The sequence below is a fragment of the Rhinopithecus roxellana genome, chromosome 12, assembly GCF_007565055.1.
Source record: "Rhinopithecus roxellana isolate Shanxi Qingling chromosome 12, ASM756505v1, whole genome shotgun sequence".
NCBI classification, from domain to species: Eukaryota; Metazoa; Chordata; class Mammalia; order Primates; family Cercopithecidae; genus Rhinopithecus; species Rhinopithecus roxellana.
The window spans coordinates 56,405,736-56,433,120 of record NC_044560.1 but is presented as its reverse complement, the minus strand read 5'-3'; the positions used below and the strand labels follow the sequence as shown (position 1 = coordinate 56,433,120).

The following is a 27,385-nucleotide window of genomic DNA, read 5'->3' as shown; positions in this document are numbered from 1 at the left end:
CGTCTCTACTAAAAATACAAAAATTAGGCCGGGCGCGGTGGCTCAAGCCTGTAATCCCAGCACTTTGGGAGGCCGAGACGGGCGGATCACGAGGTCAGGAGATCGAGACCATCCTGGCTAACATGGTGAAACCCCATCTCTACTAAAAAATACAAAAACTAGCCGGGCGAGGTGGCGGGCGCCTGTAGTCCCAGCTACTCGGGAGGTTGAGGCAGGAGAATGGCATAAACCCGGGGGGCAGAGCTTGCAGTGAGCTGAGATCCGGCCACTGCACTCCAGCCTGGGCGACAGAGCGAGACTCTGTCTCGAAAAAAAAAAAAAAAAAAAAAATACAAAAATTAGCTGGGCATAGTGGCAGATGCTTGTAATCCCAGCTACTCGAGAGGCTGAGGCAGGAGAATTTCTTGAACCAGGACCCAGGAGGCGGAGGTTGCAGTGAACCAAGATTGCACCATTGCACTCCAGCCTGGGTTACAGAGTGAGACACTGTCTCAAAAACAACAAAAAAAGGAACTTAGAGTTTAAAAAATAATAATAATAGTAATAATCTCTATGACACTATAATAGTGAATACCTGTCATTATAAACTTGTATAATGATACAAAATGCATATTACCAACAATGAACCCTAATGTAAACTACGGACATTGGGGGATGATAAGGTATCAATGTGGGCCAATGTAGGTTCATCCACTGTAATAAATATGCTACTCTGGTGCCAGATGTTGAAAGTGGGGGAGGCTATGCATGTGTGGCAACTTTGTACTTTCTGCTCAGTTTTGCTGTGAACCTAAAAGTGTTCTAAAAAATGTCAGCCAGGCATGGTGGCTCACACCTGTAATCCCAGCACTTTGGGAGGCCAAGGTGGGCAGATCACAAGGTGAGGAGTTCAAGACCAGCCTGGCCAACATGGTGAAACCCCACGTCTATTAAAAATACAAAAATTGGCTGGGTACGGTGGCAGGCACCTGTAAAATCCCAGCTACTTAAGAGACTGAGGCAGGAAAACTGCTTGAACCCAGGAAGCAGAAGTTGCACTGAGCTGAGATTGTACCACAGCACTCCAGCCTGGGTGACAAAGCAAGACCCCATCTCAAAATAACAATAATAATAATAATAATAATAATGTCAAGGCCAGGGGAATGGCTCACACCTGTAATCCCAGCATTTTGGGAGGCCAAGGTGGGCGGATTGTTTGAGTACAGGAGTGCAAGACCAGCCTGGACAACATGGCGAAACCCCGTCTTTACAAAGAAAACAAATTAGCCGGCCACTGTGGCGTGCGCCTGTAGTCCCAGCTACTTAGGAGGCTGAGGTGGGAAGATCGCTTGAGACCAGAAGGCAGAGGTTGCGGTGAGCTAAGATTGCATCCCTGCATTCCAGTCTGGGCAACAGAGTGAGACCCTGTCTCAAAAAAAAAAAAAAAAAAAAGTGATTTTATTAAAACATCAGGATGTTTTTTACTATTCACTTTGCCCTATACACCTTAAATTCAGATCCGTTTCTAAACAAAGATTAATAATATGAATAAAAATTAGAGTCCTTCTGCCAGCAAAAGCAAACTGCATAGAATTAAAATGTACCATCTTTGATTTTACCTGGTTGATTTACTAAATTACAAATTTAGGTAAACCTCTCTATCATATAACTTTACATTATATAAACACAATAATCTTACCTAAAATAGAGAGTTCACTCTTTAATTATCACTCACTGCAGCCTGGAACTCCTGAGCTCAAATGATCCTCCTGCCTCAGCCTCCCAAGCAGCTAAGAACACAGGCGCACACCACCACACCTGGCTGATTTTTGTTGTTGTTGTAGAGACAAAGTCTCACTATGTTGCCCAGGCTTGTCTAAAACTCCTGGCCTCAAGTGACCCTCCCACCTCAGTCTCCCAAAGCACTGGAATTACAGGGATGAGCCACCATACTTGGCCAATAATTCTTCTTTATAGTGCAGTCCTCTACATTCTCTGCCTTGTTTGTCCAGAGTAATATTGTCTTTTACTTCAAAAATGTATTAGGTTCTTCTTTCTAAATTATAATAATAATTAAAATCAAAACCATACTAGATATAGTGTCAGTTGGAGTCTAGCAAAGTATTTTTAAAAATTTTTTAATAAAAAAAATTTTTAAGCCACACTGCATTTTCACCATTACTACTTTGACTAACATTTTCCAGTAAAAGCTATAGAAACTTACAACTGTAAAAGAATGCTTTTGCTCCTAATTTTTATACATATGAATTTAATTAATACATTCTGCTTTTATTATTCTTGATAAAGTGTTTTACATAACTGTCAAAAAAGTTGTCAAAACGTATTTCTAAATTTCTAAATTCTTGTGAGAACTGCTGCAGGGTCCTCATTTTAAAAACTACAAATGAGCTCTATTTAAAAAATTAAAATGAGTCATATTTCTAAAAGATTAGTTTTACCTTGTCTAGTAACCAAAATATCTTTAAATTTTTAAAGCTAGTCTGCTATAACGATTCTTTAATAATTTTGTAGATGTCATCTGACAAAAGCTATAAATAAAGATTTGAAATAACAATGCTGATCCACAATTTTGCTTGTAAAACATTTTAGACAATTTATTCATCCACTCAAAAAATACGCCATAAATCAAGTTTGTATACATAAACAAAAGCTACAAAGATTAAAAAAAGAAAAAAATTAATGTACCTAATATAGATCAATGTACCTGGAGAGTTCAAAAATTGACAGGTTTTCATTTTGAGTAATCTTTTTTTTTTTTCCTTCTTTTTTGAGAGATGGTCTTGTGCTGTCATTCAGGTCAGGGGGTAAAGTGGTACAATTACGACTCACTGCAGCCTTGACCTCCCCAGGCTCAAGTAATCCTCCTATCTCAGGTACCCACGCAGCTGGGACTACAGGTGGGTGCCACCATGCCAAGCCAATTTCTGTATTTTTTGTAGAGGCAGTTTCGCTGTGTCACCCAGGCTGGTTTCGAACTACTGAGCTCAAGCGATCCTCCTGCCTTGGCTTCCCAAACTGCTAGGACTACAGGCATAAGCCACTGCGTCAGCCACTTTGGGTAATTTTTCATATAACTAAAAATACATTTAAATTACTAATAGGAGGTTGCAGTGAGCTGAGACCATGCCATTGCACTCCAGTCTGGGTGGCAGAGTAAGATTCCATCTCAAAAAAAAAAAAATTGCTAATAGGAATGTGTTATGAAAAAGACTATTTTCGCTTCTTCCTCATCTTTACTCTTTATTTTTCAAGGGTACATAGTAGGTATATATATTTATGGGGTACAAGAGATGTTTCAGTACAGGCATGCAATGTAAAACAAGCACATCATAGAGAATGGGGTATCCATCCCCTCAAGCATTTATCCTTTGAGTTATAAACAATCCAGTTACACTCTTTATTTGTAAAAGTACAATTAAGTTACAATTAACGATAATCGGCCCCACATATTTTCTTGTAAGAGTAGCCAATGTCTTATTGTCTCAAAAATTTTATCGCAAAATTGCTATTTTCAACATTTTCTTTGAAGCTATCAGAGTACGAAATTTTCCCCAAAAAGCTGTAATTCCTAGAAATGAAGTTCTCTCTGAGGAAAGAGTGTTTTGAAGATAAGGCTCAGCTGGGCACGGTGACTCACATCTGTAATCCCAGCTGTATGGGAGGCTGAGGTAGGCCGATTGCTTGAGCTCACAAGTTCGAGGCCAGCCTGGGCAACATGGTAAAACCCTGTCTCTACAAAAAATACATAAATTAGCCAGGTGTGGTGGTATGTGCCTGTAGTTTCAGCTACTTGGGAGGCTGAGGTAGGAGGATGGCTTGAGCCCGGGAGGCAGAGGTTGCAGTGAGCTGAGATAGCACCACTGCATTCCAGGCTGGGTTACAGAGCCAGACCTTGTCTCGAAAAAAGAAAACAAACGAAGGCTCACTGCTTCCCCTGCACACTTTATTTGGTTGAAACAAATAAAAATAATACAATTCAAATAACCTCAAATCATGGAAAAAAATAATATCAGAACTAACTTCTAGTTCCTGGTTACATTTTTAGAATATGGTAAATGGGTATTAAATGAAATTCTAACCTTAAGTAACCAACTATATCTTAATAATTATCAAGAAAATGCACTTTTTTTTTTTTCAGAGCCAGGGTCTCCCTGTGTCACCCAGGCTGGGGTGCAGTGATGCCATTCTAACTCACTACAGCTTCGAATTCCTGGGCTAAAGCGATCCTTCCAGCTGATGGGGCTGGACTGGGGGACCACACTTAATGAACCACTGCTGTGAAAAGTGATCCTGAAAGCAGAAATGAAGGGATTTCTGTACAGTCTTACAGTGAACAATCCGATTCATGTCAGTCTCCCCATGAGATTCTAAAGTCCATGAGGTAAGAAATCATTTCTGATTTTGCTTATCATTACGTCTTCTGGGCCTACCACAGTGCCTAATACAAAGTAGGCACCCAATAAATGCATTAAATGGATTTTTTTAAAGTAATCTGAATTATTTTTAATTATTCACACTTAAAAAATATATGAAATCCAAAAGATGTTTAATTGCATCATACTTTATGTTGTCTACAACGTAACCAGGAAATCTCTCTCTTTCAGAAAGTTTTCCATAACCTACTCCTCCACCCTCCTACCCAGGGTGGGCTCAGATAAGTATGCCTCTTCTTAAGGAACTTTTTACTTTTCTCACAGCACTTAACACTTAAACCTATTTACGCTTTTACTTCCTATTTGAACAGCAGAGACTGTCTTTTCTCATCTTTTTTTATTTTTATTTATTTATTTTGTTTTTTGAGAGAGTCTCACTCTGTTGCCAGGCTGGAGTGCAGTGGCACAATCTCAGCTCACTGCAAACTCCGCTTCCCGGGTTCAAGCGAATCTCCTGCCTCAGCCTCCCGAGTAGCTGGGATTACAGGCATGTGCCACCACGCCCACCTAATTTTTGTATTTTTAGTAGATACGGGGTTTTACCATGTTTTACCAATTATTATACCATAAAATAATTGACCTACTTTCAATTATTTTATCTCCGTATTTCTTTTTTTTTTTTTTTTTTTGAGGCGGAGTCTCGCTCTGTCGCCCGGACTGGAGTGCAGTGGCCAGATCTCAGCTCACTGCAAGCTCCGCCTCCCGGGTTTACGCCATTCTCCTGCCTCAGCCTCCCGAGTAGCTGGGACTACAGGCGCCCGCCACCTCGCCCGGCTAGTTTTTGTATTTTTAGTAGAGACGGGGTTTCACCGTGTTAGCCAGGATGGTCTCGATCTCCTGACCTCGTGATCCGCCCGTCTCGGCCTCCCAAAGTGCTGGGATTACAGGCTTGAGTCACCGCGCCCGGCCTATCTCCGTATTTCTAAATAACATACTTAAGATAATACTTCTTGTTTTGTTTTAGCTTTTTTTTTTTTTTGAGACGGAGCCTCGCTCTGTCGCCCAGACTGGAGTGCAGTGGCCGGATCTCGGCTCACTGCAAGCTCCGCCTCCCGGGTTTCCGCCATTCTCCTGCCTCAGCCTCCCCAGTAGCTAGGACTACAGGCGCCCGCCACCTCGCTGGCTTTTTTTTTTTTTTTTTTTTTTTTTTTTTTTTGGTATTTTTTAGTGGAGACGGGGTTTCACCGTGTTAGCCAGGATGGTCTCAATCTCCTGACCTCGTGATCCGCCCGTCTCAGCCTCCCAAAGTGCTGGGATTACAGGCTTGAGCCACCGCGCCTGGCCTTTTTTTTTTTTTTTTTTTTGATACAGTATCTCACTCTGTCACCCAGGCTAGAGTGCAGTGGTGTGCAATCATGGTTCACTGCAGCCTTGATCTCTTGGGCTCAAGCGAGCCTCCCACCTCAGCCTCACAGGCACACATGACCACACCTGGCAATTCAAAAAAAAAAATTTTATGGAGACAGGGTCTCACCATGTTGTCCAGGCTGTCTCAAACTCCTGGGCTAAAGTGATCCTCCTGCCTTGGCCTGCTCAAGTGCTGGGATTACAGGCATGAGCTACCGCACCCGGCCTTAGCTATTATCTGCTAACTTCCTACATGAAAGATATGGATTTGCCTATCTCAAATATTCCCCCTAAAAACATAGATAATTGTGCAACGTATCTCCCCACCCTACCACCATCCTCCTAGGATGATTTTAGTAAGATATGCCAATAGTCTTCACAGTTAAGCCAACTATACTGTAGCACAGTTTCCCAGATGCCCATAAAAACTCACTTTCTCCTTTCTCCTGAACACATGAATAGTCTACATTTCACAAACTTCTCTGCAGTTTGGTGTGGCCTTATGATAAAGTTCTCACTTCCTCGTGCTCTCTTTCTTTTTTCACTGAATAAAATTCTCAACTGCCCAGCTTCAATCACTCTACCAACCATCATGTTTTAATCCAGACCAGTGAGTCTCAAACTTTTATGTATAGGAATAAACAACTAAATGCAATTCTGATTCAGTAGATTGGGAGTGGGATCTGATACTCTGCGTTTCCAACAAGCCCAGGTCATGTCCACTGAGCTAGTCCTTGGCCATACTTTTGGTAAGACAGCAGGACCAATGTAACTTGGGCCCCTGACCACATGCAACAAACTACTCATCTAGATCTCCTGACCACTTACCCAGCAACTATTACATAAGAAAGGAATAAAACTCTTTGTTTTTTAAGCCACTCTATTACTGGATCTAGCTTTTGACTTAAGAAAGATATATACTTAATCACATTTCCCTTTTGGTATACTTTTCAGTTTTACCTGAAATTAATCACTTCTTCATTTTTCTTAAGCTTCTTGTGCATACCTATCAATAATTCATTGACAGAACTATAAATATCCTCTCAGAAAGATCAAACACATCAAGTAATTTGGTTTTGTTGTTGCTGTTCTCTCCTTGGATATCCCTTCTTGGGAGCTTTCTGGTCATTACTATACTTTCACTACAGTTGTCGTTATACTGAGACCTCCTTTCACTATCATCCTACCAATTCCCTTACACTCTCTCATGTTGACTCTTCTTTTTACCTCTTCCATGATTCATTCCCTTGTTTTTGGTGGAACACATCCCCCAGTAGCTTTCTAAGAAAGGAAACATAAGGCCAGGCACAGTGGCTCACGGCTGTAATCCAAGTACTTTGGGAGGCTAAGGCAGGTAGATCACTTGAGCCCAGGAGTTCAAGACCAGCCTGGCATGGTGAAATCTCGTCTCTATTAAAATACAAAAAAAATTTACCCAGGTGTGGTAGCACACACCTGGGATTACACACCTGTAAATCACTTGAACCAGGGAGGCAGAGATTGCAGTGAGCTGAGATTGCGCCACTGCACTCCAGCTTGTGCAACAGTGTGACATTCGGTCTCAAAAAAAGGAAGAAAACATGAAAGATACTGAAGAAAATAATTATGCCCCACTTCCAATATTTCATTCTATGTAGAGGGATACCCGTTATCATAACATTCCTGACCTCTTTCCACTCCCCTCGTTCATTCCTTACCTAAGGAGAAGAGGTAACTTATTTCATCAGTGAGTTTGGGAAAATAATCCAGACAAAACTTAGCATCGTCCCCTCTCCTTCCCATTCTGTTCCATCATACCCTAACATTTACAGGTGTAAGCCTCACATAGGGCCTGCAGTTGTTCGGCTCTGCCAGTTCCTGAGGGCTAAGTCTGCCTAATTCTGGCATTCAGTATTAGCAAACCAGTTGAATGTATAAGCTGCCTTCTCCAAACTGAACCATATCAAAAACACAATTATAAAAACTAAATAAAAATAAAATTATATTCTGGTCTCCATATGCTTCGTTTCACCCAATTTGTTTAAAATTCAGGAAAGCAAAAGGGGTGCTATTTATTGGACCCCTGTAAACTCCAACCAGATGTAAATTTTATAATACTGCTTATTTGAAATGTCTTTATTGTATCTTCACACCTCATTTAGTTAGGTATAAAATTCTGGGTTAGGGCCAGGCACGGTGGGACTGCATGCCTGCAATCCCAGCACTTTGGTAGATTGAGGTGGGAGGATCATTTGAGTTCAGAAGTTTAAAACCAGCTCAGGCAACATGGCAAAACCCTGTCTCTAACAACAACAACAAAAAAATCAGCCAAACATGGTGGCGCATGCCTATGATCCCAGCTACTCGGGAGGCTGAGGTAGAAGAATCACTTGAGCCCGGGAGGTCAAGGCTGCAGTGAGCCGTGATGGTGCCACTGAACTCCAGCCTGGGCGACAGTGCAACACTCTGTCTCAAAAAAATAAAATAAAATTCTAGGTTAGAAATTATTCATTCAAAATGTCACAGGTTCCTTTTCAATGATTTCTAGTTTCTGGGACTGCCACTGAGAAAATTATGCCATTCTTACTCTTTACCTTTTTTACTGACCTTTTCTCTATGAAAACTTCTAGGATAATCTCTTTGCTTTGGTATTCTGAAATTTCCAAGCGATAAGCCTGCTGTAGATATCTCCTCATTTGTCTTGTTGCATAGTCAAGCTGGCTCTTTTCATCAGTAATTCACATCATTCACTTCTATAAATTTTTTTCTTCTATCTACTATAAATTCCTCCTTTTCATCTTCTCTGTTCTCTTTCTATTGCTCCTATTAATTATACTTGGGCCTCCTAAATTGATCCTCCAATTTTCTTATCTTTGCTCTCCATTCTTCCACCTTTATTTTTGTTCTCCTTCCTAGGTTTTCCTCAACTCTATCTTCCAACTATTCTATCATATTTTTATTTCTAAGAACTCTCACACTCTAATTATTCCTTTTTACAGCACTCTGATCTTGTTTCATAGTTATAATCTCATATTTCTAAAGACCACTAATATTCAGAACATTAAAATTTTTTCTCAAACTCTTTTCTGCCCTCTGTATTTTTTGTTCTCTGGCATTTTGTTCCCTGGGCAATACTGTTTATTATCTTCTCTACCAAGCATACTAACATATGCATAATAGAAGTCACAGAAAGAAGAGAAGGGTGTAGGAAAAATATTTGAAGAAACAATGGTTAGAAACTTCCCCAGTCTGATGAAAGACACAGTATATACCTCCACAAAGCTCAATAAACTTTAAGCAGAATAAACTCAAAGAAATTCACACTGAGACACAGAGTCAAATGTCAAAACCAAAGAGAACTTTGAAAGAAGCAAGAGAGTTTAACTCATCAAACACAAAAGTTAACAGCTGATTGCCCATAAGAAACCATGGAAATGAGAGGGGAATGCAGTGACATATTTGAAGTCCTGAAAGAAAAAAGCTGTGAACTAAGAATTCTCTAACCAGTAAAACCACCCTTCAAGAATGAAGAAGAAATTATATTTCCAGATAAACAAAAAGTGAGAAAGTTCATTCTGCCCTACAAGTGCTAAAAGAAATTCTTAATGCTGAGACGAAAACACACTAGACAGTAACTCAAATCCGTAACAAGAAATAAAGAACACTAGTAAAAATAACTACATAGGTAAATATAAAAGCCAATATTATTGTAATTTTGGTAACTCTTGGGTTTTTCCGTTTACATGATTTAAAAGACAAATGCATAAAAATTCATTACAAACCTATGTTAATAGGCACATACTGTATAAAGATGTAATCTGTGACAATAAAAATATAAAGGAAGAGAGAAAGATGAGTAAGAGCAGAGTATTTGCGTACTATTTAAACTAAGCTGGCATTACTCAAACTAGGTTGTTTAAATTTAAGATGTTAATTACATCGTTATCCTCAAGGCAACCACTAAGAAAGCAACACACACACACACAAAATCAAAACAGGATTATAATTCTATAAAAAATCAACTGAATACATAAAAAGGCAGCATTAGAGAAACAAAAAACATAAAAAACATACGGAAAAGAAAGAGCTAAATGGCAGAAGTAAATCCTTCCTTACCAGTAATTACTTTAAATGTAAATGAATTAAACTTTCCAATTAAAAAGAGAGATTGGCCAGGCACGGTGGCTCATGCCTGTAATCCCAGCACTTTGGGAGGCCGAGGCAGGTGGATTATCTGAGATCAGGAGTTCACAACCAGCCTGGAGAACATGGTGAAACCCTGTCTCTACTAAAAATACAAAAACATAAGTGGGTGTGGTGGTGGGTGCTTGTAATCCCAGCTACTTGGGAGGCTGAGGCAGGAGAATCACTTGAACCCAGGAGGTAGAGGTTGCAGTAAGCTGAGATTGCGCCACTGCACTCCAGCCTGGGCAACAAGAGTGAAATTTCATCTCGAAAAAATTAAATTAAATTAAATTAAAAAAATAAAAATAAGCTTGGCAGTGGCTCAAACCTGTAATTCCAGGACTTTGGGAGGCTGAGGCTGGTGGATCACCTGAGGTCAGCAGTTCGAGACCAGCCTGACCAACATGGAGAAACCCTGTCTCTACTAAAAATACAAAATTAGCCAGGCGTGGCTGCGCGTGCCTGTAATCCCAGCTACTTGGGAGGCTGAGGAAGAAGAATTGCTTGAACCCGGGAGGCGGAGGTTGTGGTGAGTTGAGATCGTGCCATTGTACTCCAGCAGCCTGGGTAATAAGTGTGAAACTCCATCTCAAAATAAATAAAAATTAACAAAAAATAAAAAGAGAGATTGGCAAAGTGGAAAACATTATCATCTATCTACAAGATTCACTTTAGATACAAAGAGAAAGGCATTATAAGAAAAAATGAAAAAAGATATTCCATGCAAAGAGTAACCAAGATAGAGCTGGGGCTACATTGTTATCAGATAAAATAACACTTTAAGTCAAAAAAGGTTACAAAACACAAAGAAGGATATTATATATTGATAAAAGGTTCAATCCAGCAAGGACATATAACAGTTATAAACATATGCACCTAACAACAGTGACTTAAAATATAGGAAACAAAAGTTAACATAATTGAAAAGAGAAATTGTTCTATAATCATACTGGGAGACTTCAACACCCCACTTTTCAATAACAGAGCAACCAGACAAAAGATCAGAAAGGAAATAGAGGATTTGTGTAACACCATAAACTAATTTGACTGGCTGGGCATAGTGGCTCACGCCTATAATCCCAGCACTTTGGGAGGCCAAGGCAGGTGGATTATCTGAGGTCAGGAGACCAGCCAGGCCAACATGGCAAAATCCCATCTCTACTAAAATACAAAAATTAGCCAGGAATGGTGGTGCATGCCTGTAATCCCAGCTACTCAGGAGGCTGAAGCAGGAAGATCGCTTGAACCGAAGAGGCCGTTTGCCGTGTCGAGATCAGGCCACTGCACTTCAGCCTGGGCAACAAGAGCGAAACTCTGTCTCAAAAATAAATAAACAAACAAACAAATCAGACCGGCTGGTCATGGTGGCTCATGCCTATAATCCCAGCACTTTGGGAGGCCAAAGGGGGCAGATCACTTGAGGTCAGGAGTTCAAGAAAAACCTGGGTAACATGGTGAAACCCTGTCTCTACTAAAAATAGAAAAAGTAGCCGGGTGTGGTGGCACACACCCGTAGTCCCAGCTGCTTGGGAGGCTGAGGCACAAGAATCACTTGAACCTGGGAGGTTTAGGCTGCAGTGAGCCAAGATCACACCACTGCACTCCAACCTGGGTGAAAGAGTGAGACTCCATCTCAAAAAAATAAAATAAAATAATTTGACCTAACAGATATAAAGGCCTCTATCCAACATCAGCAGAATATACGTTCTATCCACAATGAGCATGTAACATGAAAGACAAATAAATGCTCTTGTTTTGGCAACTGAGGAAAAAAAAGGGAGCTGGGTGCCATGGTTCATGCCTGTAATTACAGCACTTTTGGAGGACAAGGTGGGAGGACCGCTTGAGTCCAGGAGTTTGAGACTAGCCTAGGCAACACAGGAGACTCCATCTCCACAAAAAATAAAAAATTAGCCAGGCACCTGTAGTCCCAGTCTCAGGAGGCTGAAGTGGGAGGATCACTGCACCTGGCAGGGGAAGGCTACAGTGAGCTGCAATCACGCCACTGCACTCCAGCCTAGGCAACAGAGCAAGACTGTCTCAAGAAAAAAAAAAAGAAAGAAAGAAAAGAAAAGAAAAATAAAAGAAACATGAATGATCAAAGAATCCTATCATATCTTTCCTTACTAATGTTACTTCCCTGAATTAAGCACTTATTCTAAAAATGATGATGCAGAAGGAAAGGGAAAGATAGTGCAATTCATATCTCCTCTTCCTTTCATTCCTGCCTTACTTGTCACCAAGTTAAAGAAAAGACAGTGCTGTGTCCAGGTAAAGTGGCTTACACCTGTAATCCCAACACTTTAGGGCGCCAAGACAATCCTCCCACTTCAACCTCCCAAAGTAATCCTGGAATTACAGGTGTGAGGCACCACTAGTTATACAATTTGTAGATAATTTGTACTGGGTTGCAAAGTTACAGAATCACTATTTCAATAGGGTAAGGAACACAACAGTAATCATGCTGATGAAGGGAAAGGATAAAGCCAAAAAGAGGCTTTACAGTGAAATTAGGGATTTAAAAAACAAAAAAAAAAAACGAAAGAAACATACATATATAGATAATTCAGAAAATTCTGGTTAGAAGAATCATTTTGAATCATATGAATAGGAACTACCAAAGAAAATAGAGGTGAATATCACTAGAAGATGGAAATTAAGTGTTAGATACATTCAATGTTATGCTTCTGATTGCCCAACATGGATGTCAGGAATTACACTAAAGTATCAGTGAATATAAATGGGTGACCTAGAGATTCCTAGATTGAAATGACAATGTCAGACAAGAAATATAGCCAGCAGGACACCCGTCTTACAAGAAAACGAAGAACAGACAGTAGGTAGTAAACTACAGATAAAATTTCCTGGCTTTGAGGAAGCAGGTATGGGAGAAAAAGCAACATTCAAGACATTACCCACATTAACAATGCCACAAGTTCCCACAAAAAGTCCTGGAGCTCTTATAAATTTTCAGTTTTAAAAAAAGATGGCAGAGTAGGGCGCTATAATCCCAGCACCTTGGAAGGCCGAGGCGGGTGGATCACCTGAGGTCAGGAGTTCAAGACTAGCCTGACCAATATGGTGAAACCCTGTCTCTACCAAAAGACAAAAATTAGCTGGGAGTGGTGGCACACGTCTATAATCCCAACTACTCAGGAGGCTGAGGCAGAAGAATCACTTGAACCAGGAGGCAGAGGTTACAGTGAGCCAAGATTGTGCCATTGCACTCCAGCCTGGGTGACAAGAGCAAGACTCCGTCTTAAAAAAAAAAAAAAAAAAAGGCCAGGCGCAGTGGCTCAAACCTGTAATCCCAGCACTTTGGGAGGCCAAGGCGGGCAGATCACAAAGTCAGGAGATCGAGACCATCTTGGCTAACACGGTGAAACCCTGTCCTCCACTAAAAATACAAAAAAATTAGCCAGGCATGGTGGCAGGCACCTGTAATCCCGGCTACTTGGGAGGCTGAGGCAGGAGAATGGCGTGAACCCGGGAGGCAGAACTTGCAGTGAGCCAAGATTGCGCCACTACACTCCAGCCTGGGCAACAGAGTGAGACTCTGTCTCCAAAAAAAAAAAAAAAAAATTGGCCAGACGCGGTGGCTCACGCCTAAAATCCCAGCACTTTGGGAGACCGAGGCAGGGGGATCACTTGCAACGAGGAGTTCAAGACCAGCCTGGGCGACACAGCGAAACCCCATCTCTACTAAAAAGACAAAAAAATTGCAGGGCTTGGTGGCGTACACCTGTAATCCGACTTCTCATGGAGGCTGAGACAGAAGAATCACTTGAGCCCAGGAGAGAGAGTATGCAGTAACCTAAGATCATACCACTGCACTCCAGCCTGGCTGAAAGAGTAAGACTCAACTCAAAAAAAAAAAAAAAAAAAAAAAAAAAAAAGACAACATTTTTGAGAATACAGTTTTCACTACTACCTGTCTAGTATGCCCATTCACTTATCCTTACACATCTGTGAAGTTGCTATAATTATAGTCTTGTAGTATTTCCATTTTATACATTAATGAGGTACCCTGAGTTTATGACTTGCCTAAGATAACACAAACGGGACTGGTATATGACTACAAGAAACATGACTCCCAATTTTTGGTCCAAGTTTACGTACTAGAGTATGTCTCTGAGCCTAAAGCAGTAATTCTCAAACTTTTTGGTCTCAGAATACCTTTATACTGTTAAAATACTGAGGATCCAAAGAACCTTTGTCTTTGTGTGTTGTATCTATTTGATACATGCATCATTAGATTATTAAAACTGAGAAATTTTTCAAATGCAAGAATATACTGGTCAGACGTAGTGGCTCACACCTATAATCCCAGTACTTTAGGAGGCCGAGGCAGGCAGATCACCTGAGGCCAGGAGTTAGGGACCAGCCTGGCCAACATGGTAAAACTCTGTCTCTACTAAAAACACAAAAACTGGCTGGGCATGGTGGTGCACGCCTGTAATCTCAACTACTAGGGTGGCTGAGGCACAAGAATTGCCTGAACCTGGGAGGAGGCAGAGGTTGCAGTGAGCCAAGATCACGCCACTGCACTCCAGCCTGGGCCACAGAGCAAGACTCTGTCTTAAAAAAAAAAAAAAAAAAAAAAAGTAGTAAAACTTCTACATCAGGCTGGGCACGGGGGCTCACGCCTGTAATCCTAGCACTTTGGGAGGCCAAGGTGGCAGACTACTTGAGCTCAGGAGTTCAAGACGAGCCTGGCCAACATGGTGAAACCCCATCTCTACTAAAAATACAAAAATTAGCTGGGCATAGTGGCGGGCACCTGTAATCCCAGCTACTTGGGAGGCTGAGGCAGGAGAATTGCTTGAACTCAGGAGGCAGAGGTTGCAGTGAGCCGAGACCACGTCATTGCACTCCAGCCTGGGTGACAGAGCAAGACTGCCAAAAAACAAAAAAGAAAACAAAACGAAACAAAAAAAAAGAAAGAAAGAAACTTCTACATTATATCACATTAAAAAAAAAAAAAAAAAAACTCAAAATGGATCAAAGACCTAAATGTAGAAGCTAAAAGTATAAAACTGTTGGAAGAAAACATAGGAGTAAATCTTCATAATCTTGGATCAACAATGATTTTTTAGGTATGACACTTAAAGCAGAGAAAACTAAAGAAAATAGATAAGCGGGACTTCATCAAATTTAAAACTTCTGTATTTCAATGAGCACGCACGAAAATGAAAAAACAGTATGACAACTCCTCAAAAAATTAAACATAGAATGATCCAACAATTCCAATTCTAAGTATATACCCAAATAACTGAAAGCAGAAACAGGTATTTGAACATCAATGTTCAAAGAAGCATTATTCACGACAGCCAAAATGTGAAGGCAACCCAAGTATCCACCAACAGATGAAAGGATAAACAAAATGTGGGACATACATATAATGAACTACTACTCAGTCCTAAAAAGGTAGAAAATTCTGACACATGCTATGACATGGATGAACCTTGAAGACACTATGCCATATGAAAGAAGCCAGTCACAACAAATATTATGTGAGCCTACTGATAATGCAGTACCTAGAGCAGTCAAAATTACAGAGAAATAAAGTAGAATGGTGGTTGCTATAGGCTAGGAAGCAAGGGAAATGAGAATTTATTGTTTGATGGGTACAGAATTTCAGCTTGGGAAAATGGAAATATTCTGGAAATGGATGGTGGTGATAGTTGCACAATAATGTAAATATATTTAATGTTACTGAATGTATGCTTAGCTACTTGGGAGGCTGAGGCTTAAAATGAAAATAGTATAAACATTCATGCAAAAATCCACAACAGAATACTAGCAAACTGAATTCAGCAGCACAGTTAAAGAATTATACACCACGACCAAATGGGATTTATTCCTGGAATGCAAGGATGTTGAACCATCCTTGCATTTGAAAACAGATCAATGTAACATACCATATTAACCAAACAAAACGAAAAACCACATGATCATCTCCAGCAAACAAAGGATCTGACAAAATTCAATACCCTTTCATGATAAAAACACTCAACAATCTAGGAATAGAAAGAAACTACTTCAATATAATAAAAGCTATCTAAGGAAAACCTATAGTAGACATCACACTCAATGGTAAAAAATGAAAACCTTTTCCTCTAACATCAGGACAAGGGAAAGATGTCTGTTTTCACCTTTTCTTTTTTTTTTTTTTTTTTTTTTTGAGGTGGAGTTTTGCTCTTGTTGCCCAGGCTGGAGTGCAATGGCATGATCTCAGCTCACCGCAACCTCCACCCCCCAGGTTCAAGCGATTCTCCTGCCTCGGCCTCCCAAATAGCTGGGATTACAGGCATGTGCCACTGTGCCCAGCTAATTTTGAATTTTGAATAGAGACAGGGTTCTTCCATGTTGGTCAGGCTGGTCTCGAACTCCTGTCTTCAGGTGATCCACCCACCTAAGCCTCCGATTACGGCATGAGCCACCATGCCTGGCCTGTGTTCACCATTTCTACTGAACACGGTACTGGAAGTTCTAGCCAACACCATTAAGCAAAAGAAACAAAAGGCATCTAAATTGGAAAGGAAGAAGTAAAATCATCTCAGTTTGCAAATAATATGATTTTATATGTAGAAAATCCTAAAGATTATACATGCACACACACACTACAACTAATAAATGAATTCAGCAAAGAAGCAAGATACAAAGTCAACAAACAAAAAACCAGTTGCATTTCTAAATACAATAAATAATCTAAAGGGAAATTTAAAAAATTCCATTTACAATACCATCAAAAAAAATAAAGTACTAAGGAATTACATAACTAAAGAAGTGAAATATATGTACAATGAAAACTATGAAACATTGCTGAAAGAAATTTAGAAATATATAAACAGAAACACATTATGTTCACAGAGGCTTAAATTTATTTTTTTTTTAGACGGAGTCTCGCTCTCCCTCTCAGGCTGGAATGCAACGGCGCAATCTCGGCTCACTGCAACCTCCGCCTCCCAGGTTCAGCGATTCTCCTGCCGCGGCCTCCTGAGTAGCTAGGATTATAGGCACCTGCCACTGGGCCCAGCTAATTTTTGTATTTTTACTAAAGACAGGGTTTCACCATGTTGGCCAGGCTGGTCTCGAACTCCTGACCTCAGGTGATCCACCCGCCTTGGCCTCCCAAAGTGCTGGGATTACAGGCATGAGCCACCATGCCTGGCCTTACTATTGTTAAAATGTCCACACTAAAAAGCAATCTAAACATTTAATGCAATCCCTATCAAAATCCCAATGATATTTTTTGCAGAAATACCAAAATCAATCCTAAAATTCATATGGAATCTCAAGAGACTCCAAACAGCCAAAAGTCTCGACAAAGAAAAACAAAGATGGAGGACTCACACTTCCTAGTTGCAAAACTTACTACAAAGCTACAGTAATCAGGCCAGGCACGGTGGCTCATGCCTGTAATCCCAGCACTTTGGGAGGCTGAGGCAGGCAGATCACGAGGTCAGGAGATGAGACCATCCTGGCTAACACGGTGAAACCCCATTTCTACTAAAAATACAAAAACTTAGCTGGGTGTTCCACCTGCAAAAGACTGAATTTTGACCATAAACAAAAGTTAACTCAAAATGAATCAAAGAGCTAAGAAACCTAAACTTGTAACTATAAAACCATAACTAAGAAACATAAAACTATAAAGTTCTTAGACGAAAACTTAGAAGGGAAAAGCTTCACGACACTGGAGTTGGCAATTATTTGCTGAGTATGACACCAAAGGCATGGGCAACAAAAGAAAAAATAGACAAACAAGACTGGCGGAAAATTCAAAACTTTTGTTACTCAAAAGATACTATCAACTGAGTAAAATGGTGGCCAGGCTAGGCATGGTGGTTCACACCTATAATCCCAGCACTCTGGGAGGCCCAGCCAGGAGGATCACTTGAGGCCAGGAGTTCAAGGCCAGCCTATGCAACATAGTGAGACCCTGTCTCTACAAAAATCCTAAAATTCGAGTGTTGTGGTGACACGTGCCTATAGTCCCAGCTACTCCAAAGGCTGAGGTGGGATGATCTCTTGAGCCCAGGGAGGTCAAGGCTGCATTGAGCCATGATTGCGCCACTGCATCCCAGCCTAGGGGACAGAGTGACACCTTGTCTCAAAAAAAAAAGAAAAAAAAAAAACACCCAAACAAACCAGAAAAGAAACAGAGTAAAGGCCAGGCATGGTGGCTCATGCCTATAATCCTCGCACTTTGGGAGGCCAAACGGGTGGAACATTTGCAGTCAGAAGTTCAAGACCTCAGCAGTCTAGCCAACATGGTGAAATCCCATCTCTACTAAAAATACAAAATTTAGCTGGGCAATACTGGCAAGCGCCTGTAATCCTAGCTACTCAGGAGGCTGAGGTAGGAGAATCACTTGAGCCTGGGAGCTGGAGGTTGTGGTAAGCCAAGACTGCACCACTGCTCTCCAGTCTGGGCGACAGAGAGTGAGACTCTGTCTCAAAAAAAAAAAAAAAAAAAAAAAAAAAAGGTAACCCCACAGAACAGAATGGAAGAAAATAATTATAAATCATGTATTTGATAAGGAACTAACATCCAGAATATATAGCGACTCCAAAAAAATGAACAAAAAACAACCTGATTTGAAAACGGGCAAAGGGCTTGCACAGACATTTCTCCAAAGAAGATATACAGATGGCCACAAGCACGTGAAAAGATGCTGAATATCACTAATCATTAGGGAAATGCAAATCAAAACTCCAATGAGATATCAACTCACAACCCATAGGACAGGACTACTATTAAATAAATAGAAAATAACAAGTGTTGGCAAGGCTGTGGAAACATTAGAACCTTTGTGCACTGTTGGTAGGAAAGTAAAATGTAAAACAGTAACAGCCACTATGGAAAACAATACGGTAGTTCCTCAAAAAATTAAAAATATACTCAATGATCCTAAGGTGTCAAAAATAATAATAATAATAGGTCAGGCACGATGGCTCATGCCTGTAATCCCAGCAGTTTGGGAGGCTGAGGCAGGCAGATCACTTGAGCTCAGGAGTTCCAGACCAGCTTGGGCAATATGGTGAAACTGCATCTCTACCAAAAAAAAAAAAAAAAAAAAATTAGCCAGGTGTGGTCACAAGCGCCCATAGTCCCAGCTACGCAAGAGGCTGAGGTGGGAGGATGGATGGAGCCCAGGAGGCAGAGGCTGCAGTGAGCCAAGATCATGCCACTGCACTCCAGCTTGGGAGACAGAGCCAGATCTTGTCAAATAAATAAATAAAGAAGAAGAAGAATAAAATTACCATATGATCCAATAATTTAACTTCTGGGTATATACCAAAAAAATTGAAAGCAGGCTAAGAGATACCGTACACTCATGTTCACAGCAGCATCATTCACAACAGCTAAAACATGGAAATAATCCAAGTGTCTACTCATAGACAAAGAGAGAAGCAAAATGTGGTATATCCTTACAATGGAATATGATTCAGCCTTAAAAAAGAAGGAAATTCTGCAATATGCCACATGAACGAACGTTGAGGACACTATGCTAAGTGAAACAAGCCACAAGACAAATACTTTATGATTCAATTTATATGAGGTATTTAGAGTAGGCAAAATAGTAAAGACAGAATAGTGGTTGCCAGGGGTGAGGGAAGAAGGGAATGGGAAATTATCACTTAATGGGTATAGAGCTTCAGTTTTATAAGATGAAAAGGGTTATAGGGATGGATGGTGATGATGGCTGCACAACACTATGAATGTACTTAATACCACTGAATGATACACTTAAAAATCATTAAGAAATGTTGTGTTATGTATATTTTACTGCAATTTTTATGTTAGAAACAAGGTTAAATGGATAATTTTGTTATGTACATTTTTTCACCATTTTTAGAATCAAGTGAACAGACACTCCACAAAATGAGACAGCATTTTTGTAAATAATATAGCTAAAAAGGGTCTAGGCTGGGTGAGATGACTCACACCTGTAATCCTGGCACTTTCGGAGGCTGAGGAAGGAGGATCATTTGAGGCCAGGAGTTTGAGACCAGCCTAGACAACACAGTGAGACCCTGTCTCTACAAAAATAAATACATAAATAAATAAATCAAAAAAATTAGCTGGGCATGGTGGCACGCCCCTATAGTCCAAGCTACTCAAGAGGCTAAGGCAGGAGGATCACTTAAGGCCCAGGAGGTGGAGGCCAGAAGGCAGAGGCTACAGTGAGCTGTGTTCACACAACTGCACTTCAGCCTTGGTGACACAGCAAGACTGTCTCAAAAAAAAAAAAAAAAAAATGGGGGGCGTCTAATATCCAGAATATATTAAGGGTTCTTAAAACTCAACAATTTTTAAAAACGGGTAAAGGATTTGAGTAGGTATCTTTCCAAAGGAGATAGAAAAATGTACAATAGGCACATGAAGAGATGCTCAACATCTTACGAATCATTAGGGAAATGCAAATCAAACCCGCAATGAGGTAGTGAGGTAGTGGGTAAAGTGTCACCCACTAGATGATGGTCAGGATGTAAAGAAACTGGAACCTTCCATACATTGCCACTGGGAATGTAAAATGGTACAACTTTGGAAAACAGTTTGGCAGTTCCTCAGAAAGTTAAACATAAGTTTATCAAAACACCCAGCAATTACAATCTGGGTATATACCCAAGAGAAATGAAAACGTATATCCACACAGAAACTCTTAACGATGTTCACAGCAGCACTATTCCTTATAGGTAAAAAGTGGAAATAACCCAAATGTCCATCAAATGATGAATGGTTAAACAAAACATGGTATCTCCATAGAAGGTAATACTATTCAGCCAGAAAAAAAGCTAATACATGCTACACTATGGCCAACCTTGAAAACATTAAGTTCAGTGAAAGAAGCCAGGCACAAAAAGCCACATACTGTATTAATTCCTTGTATGTGTAATGTCCATAATTTCTAGAGACGTAGCTTAGTGGTTGCCAAAGGCTTGAAGGAGGAAGGAATGGGGAGTGATTAATGGGAACTGGGTTTCATTATTGGATAAAAATATTCCAAAATTAAATAGTGATGGTTACACAACCTTATAAACACACTAAAAGCCACTGAATTGTATCTTTTAAAAGTGTGAATTTTATGGTATTGTAAATTATATCTCAAAGAAAAAAGGGAAAAAAATAATACACTATTACACATTACATTAGCCATCAAAGCAATAAAGTCTTCACATGTCACTCCAGACCAGAGAATAAAGGAAAAGTCAAATTGTGTCTTAACATTACCATGAAAACAGTTTGACTCAGAGACACCCCTCTCCAAAAGGTCCCCAAACATAGTTTGAATACCACTGGCCTAAACTAATACTCAGCACATGACTAGCACTTAATGATTGGTCAATTAAATTATCTAAACTACAGTGGTGTTACATATTTAATTTAATAATTATATTATTAAACTACACACTGACAAAATGCAATCAGGTTTAGTTATTCTTTATAATTCATACTTTGCATACTTGCAAAATATTTTTGACAACCTATGTGACTACAGAATTTAACACTCTCTGAACACAAAACTTTGACACCCTAAGCTTAAAGGTACAACACAGTATAGTGGCGAAGAGTGTGACTCTAGACTCAGACACTTTGGGCTCAAATCCTGACTGCAGCAAACCAGCTATGAGATATTGTCCAAGGTAGTCAACCCTTCTACATGGACTTTCCCCATCTGTAAATGAGAATACTGTAAAAAAGGTTGTTTTGAGGACTAAGTTAACACTTTAAAGATTTTGAGAAAGAAATTAGCTTGTAGTAACTATGCAATAAGTTATCTATTATCATGGTAAATCAAATACCCACTTAAAGCAATCAGATTGTTGTGTGATTAACAAACATACCTATTTCTTTTTGAAAGTACATGATGCCTTATGTAAAGATTAGGACTTTGCCCATCTATAGTGGTGAACATCAAACTTGCATGAATAGCTTCTCCTTCCTTCCAGCTCATGCTCTTCAATGCCTTAAGCTACTATTTTCTAGTGCTAAACTAAAAAACAGTCAACTAATCCAAGCCAACAAGTGAAAAAACTTCCTAAGTAGTATAACAAGGTGATTTCCCCGAGAGGTGTTTTCATCTCAAAAGAATTTTCTAAAAAATTAAAAGTTCTTGGACAATAAGATTTGGATCACAGAATCCTCAAGATAAAAGTCTACAATACAGGGAGAGGAGAGAAGAGTGGTATGGAAAAGAAGGCCTGCCTATCCACTAAAAACAGGTAAACTCTGTTAGCAAGAAAGCCAAGGAGAAAAGAAATACAAAACTAGGAGTCAGAAAACATAGTTCTAATCACAGCTCAACCACTACCTCACTTGGTGATCTCACAAGATAAAAATTCAAACACCTTAACATAAATGGTCCCTCACAATTTGCTACTTCCTATCATTTATCTCACCATTCTATCTATATCAATTCCTACCACACTGAATTTCTCACTCTCCCTCACTCCCCAAGGCTTATTGCAATTTATCTTTTTTTTTTTTTTTTTTTTTTTTTGAGGCGGAGTCTCGCTCTGTCGCCCATGCTGGAGTGCAGTGGCCAGATCTCAGCCACTGCAAGCTCCGCCTCCCGGGTTTACGCCATTCTCCTGCCTCAGCCTCCCGAGTAGCTGGGACTACAGGCGCCCACCACCTCGCCCAGCTAGTTTTTGTATTTTTAGTAGAGACGGGGTTTCACCGTGTTAGCCAGGATGGTCTCGATCTCCTGACCTTGTGATCTGCCCGTCTCGGCCTCCCAAAGTGCTGGGATTACAGGCTTGAGCCACCGCGCCCGGCCACAATTTATCATCTTTGCATGTTATTCCCTAGGTCTGGAATGATCTCCAACCTCCAATCCATCCTCCTCTCCACCTAGCAAACTCCTACTCACCCTTCAAGAGCCAGTTTCTTTCCTCTCAACTCCCACAATCTAGTGTGCTGTAATTTACTGTATTATATGTAGACTGAGACAAATGCAAATGTTTGATGAAATGAATGTTTAAATGAATGAACGAATGAGCAACGTTAGGCAGTTTCCAATTCTAAATAATTGAGAAAATAATACACCTGAAAAGCAACATCACATATACATTACATTAGGAAGAGAGATCTGCTTTGAAATCTAATTCTATGATCTTCAGCAAATCACTACCCTGTGTGAGTCAAAGATTCCTCGCCTATAAACAGGTTTCAAAGGGTTGTTACACCAAACAAGTGAAAAAAAAAAAAAATGCATAAAGAGTATCTAGCACAGTGCCTGGGACAAAATAGGCAATCTAAAAAATTTTGGTTCCCTTCTCTCTCCCTCTTCAACTCATAATTATAGATATCCAATGAGATGATTTGACATAAAAATAATTTGAACAAAAGACACCACACAAATCTCTCACTTAAGGGGAAAAAAAATCCTAACATTAATCTTTGCATTTATATACCCTTTCCTCTCTTTGGGTCTGTAAGAAATACTCTGGAAGAAAAGTCAGAACCTGCTTTTTCGGAGTGTGTGGTTTATTTGAATACAGTCTGTACATAATAAAAGATTTAAAAAAGGAAATAAATACTCTGCAGAAATGCTGGTTTTTAAACATTTCCCCAAATTATGTAATTATTTAGGATTCTAGAATTAAGACAATTCAGTTAGTACCATGTAAACAACTCTAATTGCTCTAAGATTACTAAGAAAAAGTCTACCTATCCTGTTTTAAACTATGGTGTCCCTTTCCTTTGTCTTTTTTAGGTCTTTCTAGAATTGTTCTTTTTTAGAACATATTTCTATCCTGCAGCAGTGGCTTTAACTGAATGTAATATTTTTTAACCAATTCAAGTATCTGTAATGTATTTGAAAAAGGAACACATCTCATTGAGTTCTCTTTTGTCGAACAAAACGTTCTGGCATCAACATTAACAGGTAAGTACTGCCTTTTTTTTTTTTCTTTTTTTTTTTTTTTTAAAAAGGCAGGGTCTTACTCTGCCACCCAGGCTGGAGTACAGTGGCGCAACTGTGCCTCACTGCAACCTTGAACTCTCAGGCTCAGGCAATCCTCCCACCTCAGCTTCTGGGACTACAGACATGCACCGTGACCACGCCCAGCTAATTTGTTTTATATTTTGGTGGTGACAAAGTCTCACTATGTTGCCCAGGCTGATATCAAACTCCTACACTCAAGCAATCCTCTCGCCTCCACTTCTCAAAGTGCTGATATTACAGGCGTGAGCCACCTGGCCAGGCCCTACAGGTTAAGTGTTGGTTATTTTGTTTCTCTGAAACTAGAAACTTTCTACAGTAAATAAATTCAAACACCTTTCTTGACCAACAGATCCTGATTTGACATTCTGCAGAGAATATAACATAATTAATGGTACTTATTTTGTATGTCAAGGTTAACTTTGAGGTTAAAAAAAATTCTAATTACTCTAAAATGAATCTGCTGAGAACAATAAAAACTATCTTTAAACAGCTCTTTGTTAATCAGAGAAATTTATAATTATATATTTTGATTCTAAAAAGTCTAAAATTAAAATGTAGACACTGTACTGTTCTAGCTCCAGCAACTAAAAATAAATGTAATTTTAGGTGTCACTTAGAATTTATAAAATTGAACTAAACTTATATGTACAATATCTTGTTAATTTATCGGTACTACTAACAACTTGGCCTATGACAATGAAAATACTTTAAATTTCCTTACTGTATTTAAATGTTTGCTGGATTTAAAACATCAAATGTCATTAACTTTCACTTCCATTTCTGAATTATTTTAAGAAAACTTCATTTTTCATTTTCCACATTAGCCAAGTGAAAAACTGCAAGCAGCAGGAAAATTTATCTAAGAGTTTTAAAAGTTTCTTTTGTTTATATTAAATATAAATATTTGTAAAGCATAAAACGACTTAAAATTCTTATCCTCCCCAAAGTATATGGTTTCTAAGAAGCACTCTTTAAAAATTTGTTTATAAAAGCAACATAGCACACTAGACACTAAAGAGTTATCTTAAGCACAGCTTTTTAAGCGAATCAATATTTCATAATTTTACAAGTTGTGACTAATCAGTACTACGATGCAGTGTAGTGACATGAGTTCTGAGCCTAAAGAAAATTTCAGCGCGCAGACACACACACACACGTGCATACACACAAAGTCGGCTTTGCTTTTTAAACCACCCCACAATTCAACACCTCTGTGGCATTCTCTCTAAATTATCATATCCGGCTGGGATTATCCAATTTTATTAGCTAACAGTTCTCATTACTTTAAAAACAGAAACAGGATATGTTCTGTTTCATCAAGTGCTACAAACATTTCGCTGCTATAAGACTGGAGGGAAAAAAATCCTTTGGAAATAAAAGCTAATCTGATTCACTCGAGCTAATTACTAAATGCATGCCAACAATACACAATTCCAATTGCATTTCTGGACACAAATTAAGATCACGATAGGGCAGGTCAAATGTGTAAGGAACTACTTTTATCAAAATGAAGAAGCAGATAAACGGAATCTAAGATCTCACGCAAAATTCATCTAAGACTTGGTAATCTTCTGAAAAGAAAATGTGTAATCAACGTCGTTAATACAACAGTAATTCATCCCATTCAAGTACGACTAGAAATCCCGCTGATGTGCTTCCTGCAGGTCTAAACATCTCATTCTTTCGCAATCCAGATACCAACAGGAGTCTGAAACACTTTGCAGAGGCGTGCAACACACTAGGAGAGCGCTGTCTGTTTACAAATACGAATCTCAGTTACCCACGTCAAAACCGCGCATTACCACCTTTCGACTGGGGGGCGGGGGAGAGAGAAGGCGGGCGAGCAAGAAACGAAATCCACACGGACCTCTCTGCCTTCTCCCTACAAGGACGAGCCCGGGGAAACATTCAGTATGTATTATATGCGTGTATACATTTATATACATTATGTAGTCCCCTATGTCTAAGCAAGGGTGAAAGAAAAAGGTACATATGACAGGGAATCGTAACTGGACCCAAGAGAAATGTTCAAACCAATTCCGTTAACTCAAAATCCGCCCCGCTGGTCTACAACAGGTTTCGGTCCGGGACCCGGAGCCCCAGTCACAGTGTGGAGTTCGTCCCCAAAGCGCCCCAATGCTCTCCTCAGGCCGCCCAGGCCGCCGTCCCTACCTCCCTTATCTCAGTCTTCCCCTGGGACACCCGAAGCCCGTTCCAGCAAAGAAAAAAGTGTCAGGCCCCAAGGGGACAGCTGAGACACTCTCAGGCCAGGCCCCCGACACCTGCGAAGCGCGGCACCTGGGAGGGCGAACCGGGGGCCGCCCGGCCTTCCCGAGCACACCCCCTCGGCAGCCGGCGCTGCCCCGCGGCCGGAACCTCGTACCTGCGAGGCCCGCGAGCTACAGGCGCGCGCGACGCCTCCTCATCTCAGTGGCTCCCGCTCTCCCTCCGCCTCCTGCTGCCGCCGCCGTCGCCGCTGCCACCGCTGGAGGCCGGGACACGACGAGCTCAGGACTCCACCGCCATGTCCGCCGCGCCGCGAACTGCATTGTGGGGGGGAAGGGATGGGGAGGGGGAGGAGGAGGGAGAGAAAGAGGAGGACCCGCTGAGGGGAGGGGGCGAGGGAGAGGGGTAGCTGGGGGAGAGGGGGAGGGGAGAGGACAGAGCCTGGAATGGGGTCCCGGCCTGGCAGAGGAGGAGCTACGCGCAGAGGAAGGGGTTCAGGAGTGCCCCCTCCCTTCGTTCGGGGGCCCCCCAGGCACCGTTTACACCGGGGCGGGGGAGGGGGGGAAACAGCACTGGGGGGAGGGGGCTCGTGGTGGCCGCGAAGAAACAATGGGGAGAAGGCCGAGGTAGGAGGATCGCGCACTCACACCCACGCGGAGGGAAGGGAGCGCGCGCGAGATACTCGTTAGCTCGCGAGGAGGGGGCGGGCCGCTGGCGGAGGGGAGGAGGGAGCCACCCGGGGCTCGCGGGCAGGGGCGGGGCCCCCGAGCGGAGGTCGCGAGGTCCGGCAGCCCTCCTGGGCGCCGCGGGGGAGCCGCGCCGATTCGCCCGCTTGCCGGAGAGGGTGGGGGTGGCGGGCGCCCCAGTGCAGCCCCAGTCTGGTTCCTGGTCTCTGCCGAGGCCCCCGAGCTGGAAGTGGAGCCCGAGAGCCGCCTCGGCGCCTCGCTCCCAAGGCTGTCCCCCCGGGGAGGAACGCCGGCCTGGAATGGGTACCCTCTGGCCTGGCACTCGAACTGGGCCCGGCCCGAGCCTCGGTGGACCCTCGGAAGCCCGAGCGGGCTTCGGAGCAGCGGCAGGGAGCGGGACAGAGGAAGCCGCCGGGGTCCACCCCCACCCACTCACCACGGCCTCCAGCCCACCACAGCTGGACCTTTTTTCCTTTTAAAAGGCAGTCAGTTCAGGAATTTCTCAAAAGAGAAATCTCGGGAGCAGTCCCTCTCCCACCCCCAAAAGAGGTTTTAGAAATCATTTCTT

General features: G+C 41.2%; 1 protein-coding gene across 9 annotated transcripts in view; it reads right to left on the bottom strand.

Moving 5' to 3' along the window:
* TUT4 (terminal uridylyl transferase 4) overlaps positions 1 to 27,385 on the bottom strand; it is a 215,690-nt gene that overhangs the window by 103,115 nt on the left and 85,190 nt on the right. For 8 of the 9 annotated variants that reach the window (XM_010372104.2, XM_030941947.1, XM_030941950.1 and 5 more), the window contains exon 1: positions 26,289 to 26,467. The exons of the other annotated variant lie outside the window; for it this stretch is intronic. The gene's annotated coding sequence lies outside the window, so the exon portion shown is untranslated. Of the gene's footprint in view, positions 1 to 26,288; positions 26,468 to 27,385 lie in introns of those variants that run through there. 9 annotated transcript variants of the gene reach the window in all.